A 25,212-nucleotide genomic window follows, 5' to 3' on the forward strand; every position below is an offset into this window, starting at 1 on the left:
GCTGTGTTGCACATCCATGCCCCCTCATGCGCGCACACAAACACACACGCACCCACACATGCACACACACGCACGCATATATCTTGCCCTCCGCTGCTTAGGGCCCTATAATGGATCAAATGCATCTTTTTACCGCCATGGAATAAATGGAGTCACGTGTTTAATGAAGCGCTTCATGCGGGGACCTTTAAAAGCTTCCTTTTATTGTTGCCCCTTCAGCACAGGGATGGGATTTGTCAAACGTGCTGCGGGGATTTATTGGCTTTGGAGTGGGCTCTGCGCTGCGCTAAATCCCCCCCCACCACTGTATCCTGGAAAACGAGAAGTTGCGCGTGTTGTGTAGTCTGCCACCTCTTTTTTTTTCCCAGCACAGCAGCTGAAATAGAAGCGATGCTGAGGAGAAGGAGAAGGAGAAGGAGCACCGTGTCACGAGCTGTTCGCCTCCGAGCGCAAGTGGTGTGCTAATTGGTTGCAACCATCACCAGCACCGAGCCAGGAACAAAAAAAAAAAAAAAAAGCCATGTTGGACTGTAACACATAGCGTCGCTCTTCTGTGGTCGCTCAACTTGGTCTCGACGCAGCCGAGATGCCTTCCGCCGACGACGCAAATTGATTTCATGAGGATCGCACCGAACGCGCAATGGCATCGCATCGCCCGGTCGCTCCATAGAGCCGCTGCGCCTGGTCCGCTTTTTATTTTTTTTGGATGAAAAGAAATCCTCCGGATGTTTACCGAAGAGTGGGACTCGTTAGACTGGGAGGTCAGTTTCTCGGCAGAGCATGAAAAAAGTGTTTGTGCTTCAGATGTCGGTGCTTTCCGAGTTTTTGCTCTTTTTCTCCTCTTTTTTTTTGTACCTGCATATTTCATGATGCCGCTCTTCAATTCCGTTGTTGTTCGTGTGTGGAGTTGAGAGGGAGAGAGCGAGAGGGGGAGAGGGGGGAGAGGAAAGCCGCATAGAAATGAAAGAGTGGGGTACGGGGGGAAAGCGACGCGTAAAAAAAAGGCACGGGGTGCACCGAGGGTGAGCGGGGTGTCTGTGGAGAATACCAAGCTGCTGCCGGATGGGGAGCAGATGTCAGATTGTCATTGTGCATGTATTTTCCTGTCAAGCGCCGGGGCTGTGGGGAGGCGCGCCGTCACTGGGGCTCGAGGCTGTCGGGGAGGGGGAGAGAAAGAGATCGGCAAATTCGCCCCATTTCCCGGCAGCATGATGAGTGATTTCAACTTCAAGACACGTCCGACGAGTGGAGGGTAGATTGTGGCGGTGGTGGGCAGCTGTTGCGGGGATGTGTCCACCTGACTGAGGGGCTGACGAGGCGAGCGTTTTGCGCGGAGGATTGCGCGTTTACTAATGCAGTCACCACACCCGCCTGGTCTCTGCAGTGCCCGAGAAAGGGACCTTTATTTACGGACTTGTGACATCATTCTCCTGGTGGCCTCATCTAAAATACTGTATCGTGCAACAATGACCCGTATAGCCTATAGGTAGCTTGGGGAAGTACTGGACCTGTTGCGTAATATGTTCACGTCAAACTGAGTGGAATTGTCGATTACAGGTTGACAGCAAGTTGACCGTGTTTAATGTGCAGTGTTTCCAAAGTCTGCACATCCGTCAGTGACGCTGTGACTTGTATCTCATGAGAAAGAAAGAAACGAAAAAGAGACATTAAGCCCCCTGCTTTGGGGTTCTGAAGGAACATCAGGGTAACAAGTTGCAAAGTCTGTCTGACCAGAGCCCTTGTTTACACGCTTCAGCTGCTGCTCTGGTGGCAGTGTTCGCATCCACTGGGTGTGAAGTAGTGTCCCCTGCAGTTGCATCAGCACATAATATAGCTGTATCACCTTCCTTTGCCTCTAAATGATAGGGCTGAGGTCCCTGTTAGATCAGCTGTCTGCAATGCACAGCGTACGAATCCTCATCTCACGGTGCGTTTGTGATGTTGAGCAAACTGGCAGAGGGCTACTCACAAAGCTTGACAGCTTTGACAGATGACTTATGCAACGAAATCGTTTCAAAGAATTCGGCGAGTAGTGGGTGTGTGGTGGGAGGGGTTTAAATGCCTGAAAGATACAATTCACTATCCCATTCCTGTTGATCCATACTTGTACATGCAATTCTTGTTGGAATAGTGTGTGCGATCCAGGTATGTCTCATGTTTTGGGGACTTAAATCTTTTGACACGGTCACATGATGGCAACTCTTCCTCATGGGGACATAAAGCAATTCCCAATAATGTAAATAATCCTACCTCAAGGTGAAATGTTTTGAGGTCAGGTTAAGGTTAAGGGGAGCTTTAGTTTACCATTAGGTTAAGGTTGAAATTCGACTTAGTTTAAGATTCGGTTAATGTTAGTTTAAGCCTAGGTCTGGGTTAGCTTTAGGTTAATGTTAGGGTAAGGGCAGTAGTTGGGCAATTATAAATGGTTCAGGCTAGAGTAAGTCAATGTCCTCTGAAGTCTGAGACACAAGTGAAAGTGTGTGTGTGGGTGGGGGGCACATTTGTGTGTGCATGTGAATAGAGATGATTGGTGTACAAATAGCACGACAACCCAACACGTCCCAGGGGGGAATCACCCTCCTCTGGCTTCCTGTGATCAGAATGCAAACACGTGACTTGGGACAGAACGTGTGTGGATGAAACCTCAGCTGCCACTAAAAGCTTTTGTTTGAGTATATATCATAAAACTCATAAAAATCAAAACTAACCTTAATACCGTGATAGTGCATGTTTCCGCTGTGGACCAGGTAGAGTACGACAGCATGTCTCTGTATTGGGTTTTTCCTGTATCTCCCCCCCCCCCCCCCCCCACACCCATTCTTCCTCCAGTAGACTTGTGTCTCCTCAGAAGGAAGGGCTGACTCACTGGTTTACAGCAGTGCAAGCCTCATCATCCGTCTGCCACACAGCGACACCCCCCCATCCCCTCTTTTACCCCCCCTGTACCCATCTCAGTGGTATAGCTAATTTTATTTCTTTATTTATCTTGTTTCATTGAAGTGATAATAGATGCAGGAAGGAGTCCCTGCGTTTGATTGCTGCAAAGCTCCACACTGTTTAATATGCAGGAGCAGACCTTTAGAACGAGAGACACGGGCGCGGAGGGGTGGCTGGCTTTTGTGAGTATCCAATCAAAACAAAGGCCCAAGGCCACTGTCCAATAAGGGAAGAGCTGTTCAGAAATGTATTCCCATACACTGTGCAGGATATAATGAATGTGTGGGGCACAGTGGAAACCTGGGAACAGGAGGCTGCTGCAGTCGGGCTGTGTATCACAGTGGAACAGGTGACCTATTGGTGAACATGGTGAAGTCTCACAGTGTGTGGATGTGATTGTGGATGGATGTGAATGATTTAGTTTATTTAAGAGAGGATGATAAGGATGAAGGGAGAAGATGAGAGTCTGAACAATCCAGTGTTGAATTAAGTAATAGCAACGTACAAATACACTACTGCCTAATCTCCCATTTGTTTTTTTATTCAGGTAAACTGTGCTGCTATTATTTAGCTAAATGCAGTACGTATGAAAAGTAGTGTATCTACAGAAATATACTGATGCAATCAATTCATAAGCAGCAGTTACTGTTGCATTTCATCAAAACATTTCATTCTGATCTCTATTTCACCCCTGTGGTTCCCAATTTGGGGATTGAGCTCCTCCAGTGCATAATTTCATCAATCTCAAGATAATGGGAGAGGCACACAATACAAATTGAAGTTTTTAAAGCAACATTTGCAATCATATTTTTTAATCTTAGCCTTATTTTGTAGAAAATATGTTTTTTCCCCACGTAGGCCTCTGTTATACAGTACAGTAACAGTAATTTAGATAAATCAATTTCACAAGTTCATGAGGTAAACCTATTTTCATGGAACTACTATCAACTCATAGGCAGGATATGTGACATCTATTGCCCTTCTGTCCATCCTGGAAGAGAATGTGACTCATGACTACGTTGCAGTGGTTTTTCTTCAGCCGTATCAAGGGTTAAGGAAAGAGGACGTCCCACTTTGTACAGATTATTGTTCAGCCCAATGATGTTTTGTGATTTGCGAGTATGGGCTATACAAATAATAACATTTTATTTCAAACATGACAAGTGCCTTCAGGGTGCCAAGCCCAAAAGTCTTTAGACCCACTGGTTTAATCTTTAACAATCTATTGCATTTTACAAGGTTTTAATCTAAAGCATTAAATACTAAAGCTGTCAAATAAATGTAGAAGAGGACATCAGCCTCTCGGCTGGAGTTACTTTTCTCCACTGGGAGAGTCTGTGTTGTCCAACAACATTATTAATATTTATATATTTCAGTCATTACTGCATCAGTGGCCACACACAACGTGCTCCTTCAACACTAGTGAAAACAGGATCATCTGACTTCATTCGAGAAACACTCTTTATTTTGATGATTTAATCTTAAATGCTTTACGAGAAGTTGTGAAATGTTCATTGAAACTCAGATTAGGTACAAGGGAAACTCAGGCGTGGTTTAAATAAGTTGTTTGTCCACATGTGAAAAGGCTTAATTGGACTGAAGGATGCTGCTGCTTATTCTGCATGAGCTTTGAGTTTAAACAAGATTGATTGTGAAATATTTTCATCATCATATAATTTCAACAATTTATTATAAATTCTGTAAAAGCCACACCACCTGCTTTACCTGACAATGTAAGCTTACGTGCAAGGGACTCGCCTTCCATCACAGTCATGAACTACTTTTTGGCTGCAACAAAACAAGCCTCATAAAGCATTTGGGCTCCGCTGATTAAGACTAATGATCCCATCGCTTCAACTTGGTCCTTCTTATGATCAGGTGGCATTCATCATCTTTGAGGAGATCAATTTGTGCAGTTAAAATCGTTCACTGCATCAGACTCAAACAAATACATCCATTATCTTGACCGCTTCTCCTTTGAGTTTTTGCGGGGGCCGGAGCTAATGCCAGCTAACACTGGGCTACAGGTGGGATACACTGTTGACAAGTCGCCAGCGCACCACAGGGCCACCGTACAGACAAACCATTCTCACTCACACCTGTCTTGGGCCACGCCAAACTACAGGCTCCCATCTTGATACTTGAATCAAATTGGCTCACCGTTCCACTGGCTCGAAACCAGTGTAGCATTACTACCGACTGCTGTAACTGACCACAGGCTGTTGTCTCCCATATAGAAAAACCTGAATACCTATAGAGCAGCTGTGAGAATCCATCTGTCTGCTCTCTAAACCAGTGTGAGAACAGAGAAGTAGCCAGGCTGCATTTCACAAACAATTAATCAGCCTCGCTCTGATTTTTTTAAGGCATCCCATTATGTTTATTGCTACAAGAAACACTGCCATCATCTTTTAAATGCTAGTAACTTTGAGCAAATGAAGGATGGAAACTAGAATGTCTTTTGTGCTTCAGCCTCATTGATAACAATTGATTTTGATTACATTAAAAAACAGCCTCAAAGGTATATTCAATTCACTTTTTCTTTCACAGCAATTATGGTTACGACACAGGAAACGTGTTGCTAATTGAAAATTTCAAATCCTCTGTGGAAATGAGTTGTATTTTTTGTGTGTCTAATTTTTTAGCATGTTGCGTTCTCAGGGTGCTGTGTCCTCATTAGTCGTTTGTCCACATCTGTGCTCAAGGCGGACATAATGAGGCAACACGCCGGTTTCATTGTTTGCCCACAAACAGGCTCCAGCGGCAGCAGGGTTAACTCTCCCCTCACGCCCTGCACGGACTTTTCTATCTCGGAGACATTTTCACACTAAGTGAGCTCTGCCGTGTTTGCGGAGATGAAGGGGATTTACAGTGCTAATGGCGATGACCTGTTTAGATATGCAACCGCGCCTCACAGCGTTGGTACTTTCTGTTGATATGCATTGTAGTGGGAGGGGAAGAGGGACGGGGTGATGACAGGCTGTGATATCAGGGGGAGGAGGGCTGATGCCTCCCAGTCGTGTGTTAGATGATTGTGGATTAAAAAAAGGGAGGTTTGTGTCGGATTATCAAGCATCGTGCAATATGTGCCTCTTAACCTCCGGAGAGCCACTCCCATGTAGAAGACTTGCAGCCCCTGGAGGAAGCATTGCTGTCTATGCAGTACTGATATGTTCAAGAATAGATCTGTAATGAGCATGATTTAGTACATTTTACAGATTATAGATTCTCCTGCAGAAAGAGAAGCCGAAAATGAAACTTTTCTGCCTGAAGCAGTAGGTCAACATTTTTAGGAAATACATATTTTTGTTTTCTTATGAGTGTAATCACGAGTAGAAAATTAATACCACTCGCATGTCCAACAGGTGAAAAAATATATCCAGCATGAGTAAGCTTAGCTCGGTATAAAGTCCCAAAACATAGGGTAACAACTTGTAAGGCTGTGGGTAAAAGTAACCAAATCTGCCTTTAGCACATCTGAAATCCACTAAAGCTGCTTTCAGACTTGCACGGGGGGGTTGATGACATTTCTAACACCCGACAGATGAAGAAATGAAAAAAAAAGAAAAAATGGTGACACAAACGTATAAGACACAGGCGAAGATGTCGAGAGAGTGTGTGGTGATAAGAGCTGATATCGTTGCTGTTTGTTTAAAAAAATTAAATCACTTGATCTCTGTAGTGGAGTTAATACGTCACTTCCTACCTCTGCCTGCTGCAGCCGGCTGCTCCGACCCTCGCCTGAATAATGAGAAGGATCTGTCGCTTTTGTGAAAGCGTCTGTGTAGAAAAGCTCCTGCTGCGTTGCGAAAGGCAAACTCTCTGTAAACTCTGTCGCCAATTCACAGGGTTATGTGCCAGGCTGTTTCTTGGCCAAGAGCAGCTCATTGGCAACATCACTGTAACGCCAGATTCCAAGAAGTCACTGATCACAGCCAAAAAAGAGTCTGGCACGTAACCTCCTATAAAACCACAACATCTCACACTTTGGTTTTTAGTAGAGATTAAACAAACGGGATGGAACATCTTAATTAGTAGTGAGCTTTATGGGTGTGGGTGGGTGGGCTTTGTTACCTTTTTACAGAGACAGGCTAGCTTTACTCTTGTTTCCAGGCTTCATACTAAGCTAATCCAACCCTATACTGGGCAAGATTAGACGGCAGGCTCATCCTGAATGTTGAACTACTACTTTTTATACAATTTTACTTGCACTGTTTTGGTTGGATCTGGTACAACCTTAACTTTTAGAACGAGCCTTTAAATAGGAAATAAGATTCTCCTTGGATGATGTAGACCAGGAATTCCCAAATTGTTCAACCCCTGACCTCCAAAATAAAAGTACCAGAGATTCGCAACCCCCATTTACCATACAGGGATAATTAGTGAGCTTGTTTGCAAAATCAGTGTCCATGTTGCAGTGTTTCCTGTCGTCCTGCAAACTGCAATTGATGCTGTTGCTAATCTGTCAAGGGGGTCAATTGTGGATGAACAGGAAGGTTTTGTTTTAACGGCTGAATTACACAATTTCTAATTGTATGTAAATCTCATTAGATGTGTGGAAATCATCTTTCAACCCCTCCGCTCAGGGTCTCATGACTCGCCGGGAGGTCATGACCCCATAGTTTGGGATCCACTGACGTACCACACATGTAACTAAATGTATTAACAAATATTACATAATATGAATGATCTGTGACGTGTGTGTGTGTTTGTGTTAAGCCTGGTCATTAATGTGGCTTAAGCTATTTCAGCCCACTTATCATCCGCTACCTCTCACCCTGTATCCCACTTGCACTTGTCCTTATGTGGCAGCAGACAGACGAGCACTAATCCACCTCCGTCGGTGAGTAGGCAGCCGGGCAGCCTCCTCACCAGCCGCTGACTTAACCAGTTACGCTGAGTTTTGTGCCGCGCTCACCGCACACGAGTTGAGGTCTAGCTCAGGTTAATATTTAATTCATGCACTCATGTTCCATTTGTAAGCATTAACTTATATTTGATGTCGGGCATGATTACTTAAGCACACAGGGGCTGGTGAGTGTGAGGGAGGCGGCGTGTGCTCGCTGAAGCCACCATCGCCACCGCAGACCCTCTCTTTCTCTGGTGCTGCTGCTCAGATGTGTTCCTCTCAGCGTTGCTGACTGTGGACTCGCTTTGGTGTGAAAAGGGAAAGGTCTGGCTCATCCAGAAGCCCCCCCCCACACCCCACCCCCTGCACCTCCAGAGCTGGTGCTGCTGCTGCTGCTGCTGCTGGCCACTAACCTGACATGTGATGCAGATTGTTTCCTCCCTGACTAATGAGCTCAGAGCTCGCACACCACCATTTATCTCAGACATCAACCGTTTTACCCGGGCATTGCCGGAGTAAGCCAATACTTCCTATAGGCCCTCCTCACTAACACTCCAGTCTTGGCCTCTCTATTTTCAATTCAGTGTGTATCCCTCTTTTAGCCTGGATACAAATTGCATTGCTTTAACCTATTGTTATTCAAATTATGTATGCTCCTCAGCTAAGTGTATGAAAGATTATAATGGTGCTGCTCACAGCAGAAGGGATTGTTGCGCTTAATGTGTGTGCACAGAGTGCGTATGTGTGGAAGGTAAGGTAATGAGCTGTGCGCTGGTCTCACAGTTTTGATGTTGTTTATGTGCAGTCACTGATTAATTGGCAGCCAAAACTGCTGTGGTTTAAATAGAGCTCTTTGCCGAAGAGCAGACTTTACGAAAGATAATGATGCAGTTGTATTTGGATTTTATTTTCACGTTGATGCTTTTTGGCACAATTGTTGATGCTGATGGTTTTCCTCGAACAATTAGTGAGAAAGGAGCACTTGAATGAGATGAAGATTGTTTCTCGCGGCCGTGTTGTGTGGAATCTGCTGCACAGTCTGTGATTGAAACAAATGATCGAGTTGAAACATCTGACATACATGATTCAGGCACACACAGTCAGTCTCCACACAACAGATAATAAGTAAAGACAAAAATTGCCCCTTCACATGATGATATCTGATTTGAAAATGTTGTTGTTCAATTGTTCCCACACCCCTCACTCCCTCTCTCTCACCAGCTGTCCCCTAGTGGCGAGTGCGACCCTCTCCGAACCCCCCGGAGACAGCCTGGTAGAAATGAGGGCATGCTGTGAAAACACCCTCTCTGTGTGTTTGAGTTTCTGTCACCGGCTTTCATTTGGGTTGCTGTTGTGTCTGCTCGTTGCATCTAACTGAACCGGACAGCGCCTCATTTGCACGATGCAAGGGCAGTCTAGACAAACACATGTAAAAGCTTGTTTTTTAAGCTCTAATAGGGCCATGTAGAAAGTGATCCAGCCCCGTGGCCGACTGGATGGTTGGCTGGATGTCCACCTCTGCTGTGAGCCAAGACGGCAGCTCCCACAATGCCCCCCTCTGTGACTCCATTTTTCACTAATTCCACCGCTGCACAGACCTGATAAGCAAAAGTAAAGCACCATTCATTCAGAAAAAGGCCAAGGGTTAAAGGCCATGGACATTTTCTTAATAGACTTGAAAAATGTTACTCTAGCAAATGCTTTATTATACTTCATGGCCTTTTCCACCACAACCAAACACGATCACCCAGACCTCTGACGTTTGACCTCGTGCCCTCATCGCTTTGTTTAAGTGTGTTCTACTCAATGTATCAGGAGACTGGGACCTGCTGTTATTTCATTTTTTGATCCACTGTAAGCATGTGAGGCTGCTGCTGGGTGCTAGGCTTGTAATTAGGGAGCAGCCCCCCCCTGCTCTCCAAAGAAGAAGATAAGGACAGAAGAAAATGGGACTTATGTGATTTGAAGAGGGAATGATAACATGACGGATGAGGCGGCTTGTCTTTTGGCAAGGTCCATGAAGAGCCCTTCAGATTTTGGACTTTTTTTTGGATTTGCTATTAATATTTACTTTTACGCTTTTCGTGCATGAATGTATTCTCCTGTTCGGATACAATGAGGCTGCCAAGGATTTGTCAGATTAGACCCAACCTTGCCAATTATTCTCATTTCTTTTACCAGTATTTTTGGCTTTTTCAATCATGAACTACAAGACCACCTGATGATATCTACGACAGACAATTCCATAGACGGAGCAGTTCAAAACATGCTCTGTCTTGTCTCTGATAGGACGCACCGAGAAGCAGGAAAGAACACATGCAAGGATAAGGATATTAATATTTTCCCCTTCGGTTTACAAATCCCATGCAAAGATCTCAGCCAACAATGAACTGATGCTATTAAGAGATAAATGTGCAACGTTAGATCACTGGACAGTAAGATGGATGAGCTAGTGGAGGGATTCAGAGGGACTTCAGTGAGTGGAGTGTTATGTGTAAAACAGAGACTTGGCTGCAGGAAGACACTCTGTTTCTCATCGCCACCATCGACAGCTTTCGGTCGGCTCAGGCAGACAGGAAAACGACTCTGTCTGCAGCCCAGACTTTAACCTGTCCGCTGTGGGCAGTGGGTGATTTGTTCATTTTTTACCAGGGGGGTGGTCACTAACTATAGGGTGCTCACCTGCACATGCAGCCCTCTCTCTCATAGGGGATGGAGGAATGGCAGGATGGAGACAGGATTGGCCGGTTAATAAGGAGTTATAAGGAGAAATCTCATTTTGGTTTAAAGGTGATGGCATGCTGGCTTGCTACTATCAAAAGATTATACTTGTTGGAACTTTTTACAAGCAGTAAAGCTACTGAGAGTGTTAATGTACTAGCTTAGGGCAGTGTCTGTAATGATGCTTATCTGAGTGGAGGGGAGGTTTATTTCACAATAAAATTGGTTAAACTAGGTTTCATATAAGGTGATTAACATGTTGAAAATACTGCATAAACGCTTTAATTTCTGATTTCTCCTGAAATCCTACCTGCAAATTGTTGCTCGCAAATTATATAAATACATTTTTTACCCATTGCACAACTGTTTTGCGGGGTTACCTGACCGGTGCAGGACTCTAAGTGGGGCTATGTTTAGATACCCAGGACATCGATCTCTGAGGTTTAAATCCATTAATCTGAGAACCCGGCAACTGCATTTGACATCTTCTACTCAGCAACGAGAGTTTGCACCCGTCTCTACATTTTTTTATCTATTCACCAAAGGTGTATTTAAATCGTTTTACATATTTATATCCAAACGGTGTATTGCTTTAATCATCCGTGGGGAGATTATTAAAATATTTCTTATTCTGAAGTATGGCCTGTGTAGCCGAAGCCTGATGCTACTGTATGTCTATAGCTTATTCATCTGTGCACCAAGTGTCTCAAAACTATTAAAAACACATCAATTCGTCACTGGGGCATAGCACAAAATTCTGAGCCCAATAGATAAAGCAGTTTTTGTGGGCTTCCTCTTCTGATCCAAATCTCATACGCACATTTTTATAACTAAATAAGCCAACAACAGAACACATTAATCTGTGGTAGTTATTATGGTGGTTAACAATTAACTGTTCATACCACAGTATGAAGTAATACCTAAGTGAGTAATAATATGTGCTTAAGTGTGAAATCTTATCACATCTCAACCCTCTTTCTGTGTGATATCAAGTATCATATCATTAGTTTATTCAGCTTTAGTTATTTATTATTTCTGAAGCTAAAGTATTTGTTCTAGTCAAGAGAATGCTTACTATACTTATTTAACCAAACTAAAGTTTAATATTAGCAGACACAAAAAGACTCAATAATTAAATATTACTACATAATAGTTCAATAGTTCAAAAACAAATTGATCAAATCTTTAGAAAGCTCTGGGAAAAACTTTATTTATAATAGTATGTTAATGATTTGATGACCAATCTTGCAGTGATTGGAAAAAACAGTGAGTTAGTTTCACTTCCAAATAAATTATCCTGTTTTAATTAAGCTGCAGCTTGTGGCTAACATAGTTTAACCAACTAAAAGCTAAAAAATAAAACCACATGCTTTATTTTAATTAGACTCTGCCTCATTGATCACCATGATCTTAGAATTGGAATCACTCTGCTCCTCGGTTCTCGGTTTTACTTGACCTAATTTTAACCCTCACGAAATGATGGTGGATCATCTGGCATTAACATTTCTGTCTTTTGAAGGCTGCTGGGGCTCCGTTTTTAAGCCGGCGTAAAGCCAGTGGTGTCATGTGAATCTTAACAAATCCGTTGATACCAAACATGTGTTGTGCTAGCTCTCTGGGAAAGAGGCTAAAATCATTCCAAAGTTGAACTGTCTTCACAGCAAGATCTGCAACACCTCAGTGTAAGACGCTTGCTGTAATAACTTTTACTCAGCACTTCTTCTAAAGGTCAAACTTGTCTCACCTGCTCAATGGGGGCCCGGTGGAGTCAGTCCCACTATCTCCCCAATACCACGCCCATTGTTTGTCACATTGTTGCACTGATTACCATATTCCTTTGTTTCATTATTGTCGGCGTTGTTGTTAATTTGAGTTGATCCTCCACAGTCCTGCTGCAGAAAATACTCATTGGTTTCTATTAATCCACAGATGAAAATAGAACCCAAAAATGCACTATTTATTTCAGTTTCATGTTTGTTAAAAACTACAATTCCCAGCTGTTCAATTTGTGAGGTTCTAAAGACTTATGGCCCAATTAGAATCGACTGGGCGTTGGGGTGACTGCCACAGACAGGGCAGAGGAGTAGGGAAGTATTGAGAGACGCCACATTATTGGCTTTGGTCTTTTCAAGTGATTTGTTGACAAAGGGAACTACGTGAACTGGTTGCAGCCGTGTCATTGAAGGACACTTGGAACTGAATATTTTTGCTGCTTGGACCTTTCTCAAACAGGGATGACACAAATCAGCAGGACTGTAGCTGCCACTCTGGGCAATGAATTGGCTCTTGACAGTGGTTGGTGGATGCAACCAGTCGAAGGGGTTTAGAACAAGATGGAAACTGCAGTAATGCATCAGAAAAAGGTGCTAAAAGTGCTAACTTAAATCAAATGTATTTGCAAAGCCCAGTTTCGCATTCAGTGGCTCACAGTGCCTAACAAGCCCAAGGCGGCAACAAAGAATAACTCCTCAAACATCCTCAGCACTTAAAGAAAAAAAAGCAAGAATCCTCAGGAGAGTCTTCAAAGAGAGATCCCCCTCCTAGGGCAGCTGTGTGGACAAGAAGAATGGCTCTCAATAATTAACAGAAAAATGTAACACTAAAACAAAAGAATCTAAATATAATGGAATAGTGTAATCAGAAATGTAAAATCTGATATACTACTAATTTCTGAAACGTCTGTCTTTTATGTGAACTTAATGTCCAGAATTTGGTATGATTTGGACACATCTGACAAATCTGAGGGATTTCTGAAATAATGAGAGAAATCAGTTATCTTTTCTCACTTCACACTGCACCAGACTATTTAAGAAAAGCTCTGCAAACAACATCCAGCGCATAAACAACACAAAAGTGACAGCACTGTTTGAGGAGGACTCACTAATGACAAGGAATCGTTCTGAGGTAGCTCCAGAGTATCGACACAGGACAAGAGAACAGCCCATTCCAAACAGGCAGGTTAAGAAACTGGCTCTGCACTGGTCCTTGACAGATCTAGTATCAGCTCTTCAGTTTGCTCCTGGTCTGGTGAGGCAGCGAGGAAGCCTGGCTCCTCCAAACAATCCACTAAAGCTTCTCGGTAACGCAGAACACAGCGATGTTAGCTTGATGGATGGCATTAGAGTGTCTTTTCAAAGGAAAACCTTCCCCTTTGGGTTTATCTGCTGTGTTGAGTGGCAGCGTTTTCTCTGGGTTTCCATCTTCATTTGAGCTCTCGCGTTCTGTGGCCATGTGTGCGAGAGAAAATGTCGGTGGGTGACGATATGTCTGAGGTATGCGTGATGGAGTGAATTACACACAACCATTTTGTCTCCCGTCTTTTACTTCAAAGCTCCCCCAAAAAATCTCCTATTCAAAATCCCATTCCACACGGGTGAGCGATGTGCTCTGCGATCAGAGGTGAAAACTAATCTGGGCGCCGAAATCCCCCCCTCGCCCCCCTGCCCTGGTGCCGCGCCTTCGCCTTACAAATGGCTCTAACGAGATGCGAACATGTAAATTAGCGGTGACGGAGATGGAGCGTCCACTTAGGTCTAAATGCCGCAGATAGCACAACTGTCAGATGGAAAACGGAGCCGGGCTGAGATCAAGGCGTCCAATCTGTAATCAAAAATGGAGGGAAATTGCATTGCGATTGGGGGATGGGATCAAGGGAGAGACTTCCTGGGCTAAACATTACTTCTCTCTCTCTTCATCTGACTCCACTGTATTGGTCGACGTAATGCTATATCACTCGTCTCCTTATCGCCCCTGTCGCTGCTCTCCATTGTTGTCTCTACTACAAGCTGCTTTCTATTAGACGCACCACGTAACATATTCTCCATGCATTTACTCTTTGCATGGTCGGCTGCATTCATTCCAGTGCACCTCCAAACCCTCCTTGTTTCTCAGCACTGCTGTCACAGGGGGCTAAATGCCACCACACTCGCAGAACATGGCAGCACCAGTCCAGCACTGGTTACACTCCCTGACAGCACTGAAGACACCATCATGACTGGGCCGTTAATGTTTGTTTGTTGCTTTTCAGGGAGTCAGTGGCAAGACCCGCTCTCCTGCAGACATGCTTTCTATTCCAAAAAAAGCCCTTTTAACTATGTGGTTTCTATGGATGAAAACCGAGCCATCAAATGCCCAACATTACACAGCTGCTTTTTTATGTGGTCTGCCAACACCAGAGGGGCTGTTATGGGTTGGTATGGAGGACGTGAAAATGGTGGACGGCAACAGCTGTGTGTGTTAGAGCTCTATAAACGCACCAGCTCGGCGTCGTTAAGCACCACACAGGCAAACGTACGCTTATTCACCAGCTGAGACCTCCATCGCCGGAGAGCAACGCGTTCTGTTGCAGAGGTGGTTGGCATTGTGTTACTCCCAGTGGCCGGGGGTTTGCAGTGCGTCCCCTCCGCCGCACCATCCCTTAGTGCTAACGGAGCAGTGTGGACCCGGCGTTATGTGTGCTCCCACTCTGTGTGCCGAGCAGCGTGCCATCTCAGGCAGCCGAGGACGGTGCGTGAGCAGTGTGTGTAAAGAGGCTGAGGTGTTCCTGGCATGTGCTCTTGTGTGTGCGCTTCTGAATTTGAGTGAGTGAGTGAGTGAGTGTGTGTATGTGCGTGCGCAATCTGAACACACAGAGCCACAGCCATTGAGCATTCTGTAGTGTGTCGCGATTGGAAGAGATGAGTCACCCATCCCAGACAACACCTACCGACCATCTCTCTCTCTCTCTCTCTCTCTCTGACACACACACACACACACGCACACACTACACACACACACTCACACACACACACACACTCATGCAAAGACGATGAGAGAACAGAGCAGCGTTTCAGATTTGCTCATGTATTCACTTTATAACAAAGAAGGCTTACCCTGCTCAAGTGGTTTGTCTCATTGCCGTCTCTTTGCTCTACATTTTACAGTAATCTTCTCTCAGATTTATTTTTATTGATTCATGTTCTCAGACTCAGCAGATGGGAGGTTTCTCTCATGAGCGCGCCGATGCAGGGCTCTAGCTTGCATCTTACAAAACTCGGGCGTCAAGTTCTAATAGCTGGTGTCTTTTGGGATTTGATTCCAGGTTGAAAAACTACCTGGATTAACTCCAAACTAACCATTATCTTTTGATGGAAAAGCAAGACTGCTCAGTTATTGGGAATGGGTTGTCAATTTTTTAAGTATTATGCGACAATAAATTTGACAGAAAATGTTTGCAAACAAACATCAGACACATAATTCACATAAAAAACTAAAAAACTAAATGTTCATTATGTTTGGTGGCTGCGGCCCAGGTGGAAGGGCAGATTGTCCATAAATCACAGGATGGGTGAAGTGATCCCTGTATCCTTGTGTCCTCATGTCCTTGAGCACTCACACTAGACCCCAAATTGCTCTCGATGGCCACGCCAGCACTTTGCAATGAGCCGTGCACCTCCACCGGTCTGCCAGCATCGGGGCATATTGTAAAATGATGGTACAAAAAAAGTGCTGCAATCCATCTCACCTCCTCCCATTGTTGTGCATCGCATTGTTGAACATATACTTGTAATTATCAACTGCACAGTTTTTGATATGCACTTTGAATTGATGCTGCTTTGGAGACAAATATTTCCCTGAAATTAGCTGGAGGGGAGGTACGTGAGAATGCAAATGTCCAGGTCAGTTGCTGCAGATATTCTCCAGTGTTTATTCTGCCAGCCCCAAGGAAATGCTGTGGATAATGTCCAAATGAGCCTTTTCCAGAAAACAACAGGAGAAGATTCAACACAGGCGAGTTAATGACGTTTCTAACGGACAAAATACTGACAAAACAAAAGGAGAACAAATATCTCAGAGTGAAAACGAGGTGTAATACACGGAGGATATGGCTTGAGATGAAGATGGTATTTGAGGGATTTTGGTGACAAGGGCTGACACCAGCTTTGAGACAATCGTGACCTCTGCATCAGAATATATATGTCATGTGCGGCCTCTGCCTGGTGCCGTCCCCTCCACGGAACGTTCCAGAGGTTTCTGTGTTGCTGTGAACACGTCTGACCTAAGAATCTCCTGCTGCATCGTTCATATGTGAATGGCAAATCTCGGAGAAAGTCCGGACCCCACTGTGGTTTCCTTGTGACGTGGGTGGTTGATCCTTGAGAGGTTCCAGCTGCAGATTTCTTCTCAGGCAAGAAAATGAGATCTTCCCCTAAATATCATTCAAAACTAGAATGTTGAAGGAGGAACCATGCCTGGCAAATCTCCCCCGAATAAATATATAAGCCAGAGAAAGACACTGATTAGAGTCATTCCAGTGTCTCTGGCCTGTATTAAAAAACAATCTTCTTGCTGCTTTCACATTTGTTCGTATCGATTCGTTCTGTTCACAGCAGACTTGAGTATTCACATTTCTTTGTTCCAGTTGTAGAGGAGAGAGTTTGCCTTTCATACGCTTGTTCTCTGTTTGTAAGGTTGACCAGTGCATGAGGCTCCATTATTTGATAGTCACACTTTGAATATCTCCACAGAACAGCGATAACATAACTTCTGTATGGGAATAATCAAATCGCCTGAAGCTAAATAAAACACTTCCAATCTGAGTCTCTGGAGAAATTAATGCTAATGAAACAATGGCCCGTTGATGTTTAAGGAGATAAATGCAGATACGGCTACGCCTCAAATCCCGGTGCTCGTCTTCACAGGCTCATCATCTCTGCCGGGTGATGTTTCCTCATCAGCTCGGAATGCTTGATGATTTGACGGATGTGCGCTCGATTCCGTGTGATTTGATTGCTCATTTCAAACGGGGAGCTTTGTTTTGCCTCGGCTGCTGAACGCTCACAGGTCGAGCTGCTGATTACGAGCGGGACCGTATCTCAAAGCCACGAGCTGAGTGACAGCCACGAGGCGCCGCTGAAACATTGACGACCGGCGTTAATGGGGCATGGACGTTCCTCTGAGTGTTGTCAGGTCCGGAGGTTACTCGGCCCCGCCACTGTCCTGTCTCACTCTGTTATCCAGCGGTGTGCGGGCAGGCCGGAGCGCGTTTGATTTGCACACTCACTCCGGTTCTTTTTCCAGGCCTCGCACGGCCACTCAAGGATGATCAAATACAGCGCTGGATGGGAGCTGGGAGCCCGGAGCCCGCAGGCTGCTCACTGGAGGATTTTTCATTTTGTTTTTCTCTCACTCCCTTTCTCTTCCGTCTCTCCCACAGTGTTGGTGTATTCTTGCATGCACCGATGTGATTACAACAGGGAAAGGAGCACAGTTGTGAGGACATATGTCACAGATTGGCTTACAGATTCCGCCGCTGCAGCAGCATCAATTAAAAACAAAATGCATTAAATTTGCAAGAGTCTGGGAATTGTTTGCTCGTGGGCTCCACAGGTTGTGCAATTCATCATCACAACCAATCACTGGGCTAAAACAGGAGTCTGAGCCTGTAAGTCCTCAGATCAGCGGCGTGTTTGTCCCGTTTTATTTTGCAGGCCTGATAACCTTGCACCCACTGTGCCTGCGCTCAAAGATTATGGATCAAGTTTAATTGACTCTGGTAATCTGATGTTGGCATGGGGGAGGGAGGATCCCGGATTAAAGTTGTAACTACAACACAAACAGGGGTTCTGGGGCCTGTTAAGCTGCCGACGCTGGGGAACAATGGAGGCATGTTTAGATGTAACATGCCAGTTCTGATCCAGAAGAGGGCAGGTTAAATTGCCCTGTATGGTAATAGTGTTGCCTGGCTAAATTGAACTGTCAAAGGCTTGGTCACATTGCCCTGCCTCACAGATACAGTAATAAAGTGGCTACTTGCTGTGAGGTAATATGATAGTGATAATGACAATAACTGGAGTGGAGGAAGCCCATTTGAAGATGGCTGCTCATGTTCCCAGATTACACTCTGCTGCCGGGTTCTGCAAGGAAAGAGTTGTTCAGAGCACGCTGCCAGCAACGCCAATGGCTTATCAGGCCCCATGACAGGTCAACAACTGCTCTACCTTCACAGTCTGTATCTATCTTTAAAGAGAACCTGCACACTTAAATCACTTTTTTTGAGCTGTCAACTAAATTATGACTGTTCCTTTATGAAATACATCAATGCTGGTTTTTAAATCATAGTTATTACCCAATTTACAGAAAATCTATTGGTGGGTTGAAGATAACTCATAACAATACCCTAATGTTTGAAAACATCATATACTGTGCGTAGAGACATCCCAAACGGTTGGCTTAGCCTTTATAAACGAAAAACCTTAACAATACTGAGATTTTACCAAAGCCCCTTAAACCACCGTACGCTCTACCCTTCCGAAACGTCCATCATCTCCCCAGCACCTGTGCCACTGGTTGGACTGGCTCAGGACCAATGCACTCCCCAGTCACTGCTGCTTCAGTCCCAGCTGTCTCAGCACTGGACCCTGTGGTTCAAACTGCTCGAGACGACCACACTCTTTGCCGTCAGGAAACTCACAGACAAGAAGCCATTTTCTGCTGCTACAGCTCCTAGCTCGACAACCTAGATAACCTAGCTTTAGCAAGCTAATTGTTATGTTGTGTGTGTGTGTGTTTGCAATGTTTGTGTGTGGGGGGAGAAAGCGAGGGGGGAGGGGGATAGGAGATAGACGTGTTTCAGCCCTGCCGCCCGACACTGTGTTTTATTAATTTCCACGAAAGACTCTATAGCCAAAATAAGATCATATATTTCTTTTTTTAGTCCCACTATGCGGAAATTTTCAAAAGTTACAGCAGCAATAGGGAAGTCAAAAATAAACATGAGTAAAGTAATAAGAAGTAGCATGCGCTGCCTATAATGTAAAGAGATAAAAAAATATATAAATGGAGTAAAGAAATAATATATGCAGTGTAGGCGGAATTGTACAGCGTGAACATATTTACAGTGAAATGGTTTCACTTTAATAGCTAGGAGTCATTGTAAAGCTCACATGTGGAACTCAATAAGGGATATAGAAGAAAATCTGCACATGCTTTTAAGAACATGATTGAGGATAATAGCAGTAGAAGTGAAAAGCTGTAGTGCAAAGAGTCAGTATTCAGAATAACTACACCACACTCGACCCACTCAAGCCTTCTCCTCTGATAAGCACTGCAGCAGTTGGCCCCACATCAACCCAGGAGCATAAGCACTGCCTCTTGGAGCCAACAATTCGTTCAGGGCACCCAGTTGTCTGCCTCGCCATTCTTCTTTGGGTCAATCAATCTGCTGAGAGGGACAGACTCCCTTCATCATGCCTCCCTTTGTTACCCTCCCATTCTCTCCTGCAGCCCCACTAAAGGTCTTTTTGTAACCTTTATTTGTCCGGGGAAGGGTTCTGCTGAGCATGCATGCTCTGTTCCAGCTTCGCCCTTCCTTTTTATAAAAATGCTATACAGTGCTGCTGTATCGTATATGCTGCCCCATAAAATGGCAGTCCCTCTGCTGCTGGCCACCGAACAGCTGTTCAGCACCTTGCACAAGGGTACCTATGTAGTTGTGGAGAAAAGGTTGTTATTCATTCAGCCAGAAGGGTTCTCTCAGCCTTCTCTTCTCAGACCTGGAGGCCACTGCTGTCCCTCTCTGAATGGTAGCAAAGCTGTCTGGTCCATGAGCTCTTCTGCCTGACAAAATTGTCAGACAATATAATAATGTTGCATTGTTTTTTTATTCCTGTTTTATGTTTTTGTTATGTCCATATTCGTCTTCTGTAGATTGTATTGTATTGCCAGACTTGTACATAGTATGTAGTCATCCTCTAGTCTGTTTATGTGTGTAACACTTCAATATGTGTGATTTCAATCTAGGAGCCCATCAGTTATCCCCCGGGGCTTCTGGTGTAGACAGCAGATATCTGGGCCAAGACTTGAATGTCTTCCATTCACCATACAGTGCTTACAGTCCTTCTTTCATCACACAAGTCCAATGTCTCTCTGCACAAAACACCAACAGCAAAGCCTTTTCTTGGTATTTTAGGTCCAGAGGACATTTTTGCTAATTCTCTATTAACAGCTTCCTCCATTTGAATGCAGATAAATTAAAAAGCCAATGCAGCTTCTGCTCTCCAAGCTGCTCAAATGTGATTGGTCAACTAGAATGCTCCCAGTCCCCAAATTCTGTCTCTCACCTACAGATTTAGCATATTCACATGGAAATTAACTAAAGTAAGATACTTAGGCGCAATCCTATTTCACCCCTTGGCCCTACTCCTTGTTTGCCCCTTGAAACAGAATCACAAGGGCTAGTGGTTGAAATCATCACCATCGAATTGGGACAATCCTTCAAGAAGCTGTTATATCATCAGTAGTTGTTGCGAAAACCCGACACGTCATCAGTAGTCGTCGATGTAAACAGACGAGGCAAAGCGTTTTGCTGGAGATGTCATTGTAATAACATTGATTTGCCGCATGCTACCGCTATTTTTTAAGGTTGTTGTGTAAAAAATGTGTAAAAAACACTTTGAAACGATATTAAACAAAAAAAAACATATATGTAGTGTTCTGTGTATCACATTCCAAATGACAATGATAGTTTTACTAATATAGAAGACTAAGAGCTGAGAACCCAAAGGGTTTCGGCTCTGAAGTCAACAATTAAATGACGGTGTAAAGTATGCAAAGAGTAAAATATTAAGTTTGTTACTCTCAGATATTGATAAGAACAACAATGAATTACTCGTAATCAATAATTCAAAATGAATATGCCTTTTGGGTCTCAGCAGTACGGTTGTCTGAAGATAGTGGGGATGAATCAAGTGTTCATATCACCCCCAGCAGGAAAGCCAGACCTCAGCGGGTCCCGTGTGTGAAAGTCCTGCCCCTCTGTTCAGATATGAAGACCTTTCCTGCTTCTGCAGCTTTAGTCACACCTGACGTTTAGCTCCGTTATCGACAGCTCAGCACAGACGTGTCGGAGTCTGTCTCGGTTCAGCCTGGAAGCTGGGAACATTACATTCTGTTGTTAGCCGGGCATTTGGGCTTTTAATCAGTATCCAATTTGCATGGTACTCACTCTAAATATGTTTCAAGGATGGAGCCCATACACACAGTGAAAAAGATAACAAATTAAGGATCTCCAAAATGCCAGCCTGCATGCTGAAACTGCTTGATTTTGGACTTTAAGCGTTGCTATTGCACAATGCAGTGTTTGACATAGAAGGATGAGCTGAAAGATTGAAAATGATAATATAATAATGGTTTTGTGAGTAAACACTGAGAATCATGCCGTCTTGTAGATTCTGAGAAAAGCCGCTGTGAGCTGCAGAGCTGGATGCATCGAGGTGAGAAATGGTTGAGGCGGCTGACATTCTCAGGCAGCATTATAAGAGCAGCGATGATGATAATACTTCCCTGGAGAACATTTGACTTCCTCCCTCACACCTAGAGCCATTTAACCGGAGCTGCCGTCGATCACCATGTGCCGCTTAGCATCGCATCAGACTGTTCAATATGTCCGAGCGTGATTTAGTTTTTACCGATGCAGTAACGGATTGCCTCTGAAATGTTTTCCCTTTGACCTTTAGTTCACACGAGGTTCACGCGGGGTTATTCTCATATATAAATGTATATAAATCAGCTTACGGACTTAAAAGCTTCATTTCAGCAGGATTTCTTGCTGGTGCTTCAGGCCGTGATTTCCTTTTTTAAGCAACATCAATTCATTGAGCTGTAATTAACACCAGCTTGCATTGTCCTGCCATGACATCGCTCGCAGGACAAATACAAACTTCATAATTCCCTGTAAGTCTGTAACTACCAAATTATGTGTGGCTGTTTACGATGTTGGAATGTGTTTGTCATGTTTGGCTCTTACCCAAAAGGCCCCCTCGCTCAGTGCTCTTTCTTTTCTGCATGCTACTCAGAACGTGGTGCATTGCTCCTGTTTAATTGCAGTTCCCTCCCCATCCCTCCCTCTTTGACTCCTCGGCCAAGCTACGAGCTGCAAAGTCATAAATGTCGGCATTTTTAAAGATCTATCATGCAGGTTTTTCTTCCGCCGCTTTGCATCTCGGCAGGAATTGTTCTTCAGAGATGTTAAAGTTTGTACTACAGCTGCTGTAGTCGACCACCGGTGATGTGGTCGGCGAGTTGGAAATAAAGTTTTATTGTTAGTCTCCAATGGGGCTGCTATACCTGCTGTTACCAGCTGTGATTCTATGCTATGAGTATATATACAAAACCTGCCTCATGGTCAGCTCGTTCTGATTGGCTATTTCAGGGCTTGCTTAGGGGGTTTAGTGAAGGAGCTATAGTTGACTTGGTGGAAATGATAAATGGACTGTATTTATTTAGCAATTTTCTGGCCTTAATGACTACTTTAACTGTTTTGTACTACAAGCCACATCCACACATTCACACACACACTTCTTTACCACTTCCTTATAAAGCGCTTCTCTATCACATTCCATCGACACAATGATGACACCCTCATCAGGGGCAGTGTGCGTTGCCCAAGGACAGAGAAAGCACAGAGATTGAACCACCAACCTTCTGATTAGTAAGTGGTCAGCACTAAATTCAGGTCTGAACTACACTCAGGCCACATTCAGAGGTGGTCTGGTATGCATGGGGCTACATTTAGTTTTCCTGTGTGAATGCAAATGTGTACAGAAAGATTTTTTTTTAAGCATCCACCACAATATCAGCTGTCGCCTCCACATTGACACTGAAAACATTGTCATCACATATACAGAGGGAAAGTGAGACCTGTGTCAGGAGAGACACATTCAGGACACATTTTAATGTGAGGTGTGAACACACATGTTTAACGCTGTTATCGCTGTGATCGGATCCCCCAGGACGGATGTTAACACCCGGTCGGAACAGGGCCTTTGAGAGAGGGCTCATTATCTGGACATGGATGGCAGACGTGTCTGTCACATACAATGTGTCTGTGTGCATTTTATGGGAAAGATGGTGATGCATGTGCTTTAGAGCGATTTGTAAGGAAAAGCAGTCGAGCAAACTCTGACTGAGAATGTCAGTGCAGGACGTGATTTGACTCTGTCAGCAAGAACAGTGCGTTTACAGCACGGGGTAATAAAGTGGTGCTGCAGTGCATAGACTTCTTATTACAAAGATGGATGCCCATTTGAGAGTTCAGTGGTGCGAAAGCCACAGACGCTGGTCTACAGAGATGTGGAAATGATACGGTCAGATGAGTCATGCTGAGGTTCAGGCCTGAATGCTTGACCCCCACAGTGAGAGGATCAGTGGCTCTGCTATGCTGACATGGTCTGGGTCTAGTGCAAATCAATGCAGAGCTGTCCTGAGTGATTGCCCTTATCCCATGTTTGACCATTTCTTTCCTGTTAAGGGTGGTCTCCTCCAGAATGTCAATACCACCATCCACAGGGTACGAGGGGGTCACCGAATGATTTGATGAGTATGAAAATGGCGTGAAACGTACGCATGTTTGTGTGGTGACCGGTGGTGAAAAAAACAGCGCGAGTGGAAAAGCAGGGAGGGCAGCAGCAGACCATGGAGCGGACGCACCGCTATTCTCAAGCGCGCTCCCGCCTGGCTGTTCAGACCGGACAGACCAGACCCGCATTTCTCCGTGCCGGTCAGCCGGTCAGAGAGTGTTAGGGTTGCCATCATTAAGGGTTTGAATAACCGGGCACCAATATCCTGGTTTTAGGGAGGAATAAGACACGCAGCCGTCATCGGTGTTTACCTGAACCGGAAGTGATTTACATTATTGCGCACGCTCCAGTCATTTAAAGAATAAAGCACAGACTTCAGAATAAGGGCACATAATCGTTTGAATAATCGTGATTTCGAAATTGTCCAAAATAATTGTGATTATGATTTTTTCCGTAATCGAGCAGCCCTAGCTCACACTAAAATTTCTGAAAAATGTTTCATTGTTCAGAGCAGCTGAGGAAACATTTGATGCATGTATGCAAGCAGCATAAGACATTGTGTGCTGTTTTTGGTTGTTGGTGAACTGAATAGATGATGGATGGATGGATGGTTACAGTAAATGATGTGGGTCTCTAGCAAATAAAATGCAAACCAAGTTTAAGAATGCAAATTCTCAGTATCCCCAAATCCTAGAAAAGGAGGTGATTTCTAGGAAGTAGCGCAACAACATCAGTTACTCTTAAAGGAGCCATAAAGATTTTGCAAATGTCATCAAAACTTTTTTATTTCACATCCCTTTTCCTTCTTAAACACACAGAAAGCCCTTATCATACTTACTTACTTATCACACACTCTGCTGCTCCACATATCCCCAGCTTCCTGTCCCCCAAACCATGCATTTCATCACGGGCCACTGCTTTACAACTGTGTTTATAAATGCTCAGTTGAAGGTCGCGGCCCCTCACAGGCCCCGACAGGCTCATCAGCCTTCGGATAAACAGGGAGAGCGCATATCCCACTCGGATACTCAACGAGACAATGATGGAGTCAGACAGCGTGTATGCGGATCACTCTCGCAGACCCAAACTCGCACGGAGCTGCCGGGGTTATATGGAGATAAGGTGCGCTTTATTTAGCAGCGTCAACACGACGGCGGCAAAATGTGTGACGTCACTGCGGGCTGTGCACCTGCCTGTGGCACCGAGCTGAGAGAGGGCGGCCGAGTGCATGAGGAGCGAGCCTGCAGATTTTACAATTGCTTCTTTTGTCTCTTAATACAAAGCCTACCGACACAGTGATGAAGTGAAATATTCAAAAGTTGTCTTTACTCTGAGTTTACTGTAAGAGACTTTAACTCAGAATAAATT

General features: G+C 44.4%; 1 protein-coding gene across 1 annotated transcript in view; it reads left to right on the forward strand.

The window, feature by feature from the left end:
- LOC128453774 (adhesion G protein-coupled receptor A3) overlaps positions 1-25,212 on the forward strand; it is a 182,315-nt gene that overhangs the window by 125,581 nt on the left and 31,522 nt on the right. The window lies entirely within an intron of this gene.

This window comes from Pleuronectes platessa, chromosome 12 (genome assembly GCF_947347685.1).
Source record: "Pleuronectes platessa chromosome 12, fPlePla1.1, whole genome shotgun sequence".
Lineage (NCBI taxonomy): Eukaryota > Metazoa > Chordata > Actinopteri > Pleuronectiformes > Pleuronectidae > Pleuronectes > Pleuronectes platessa.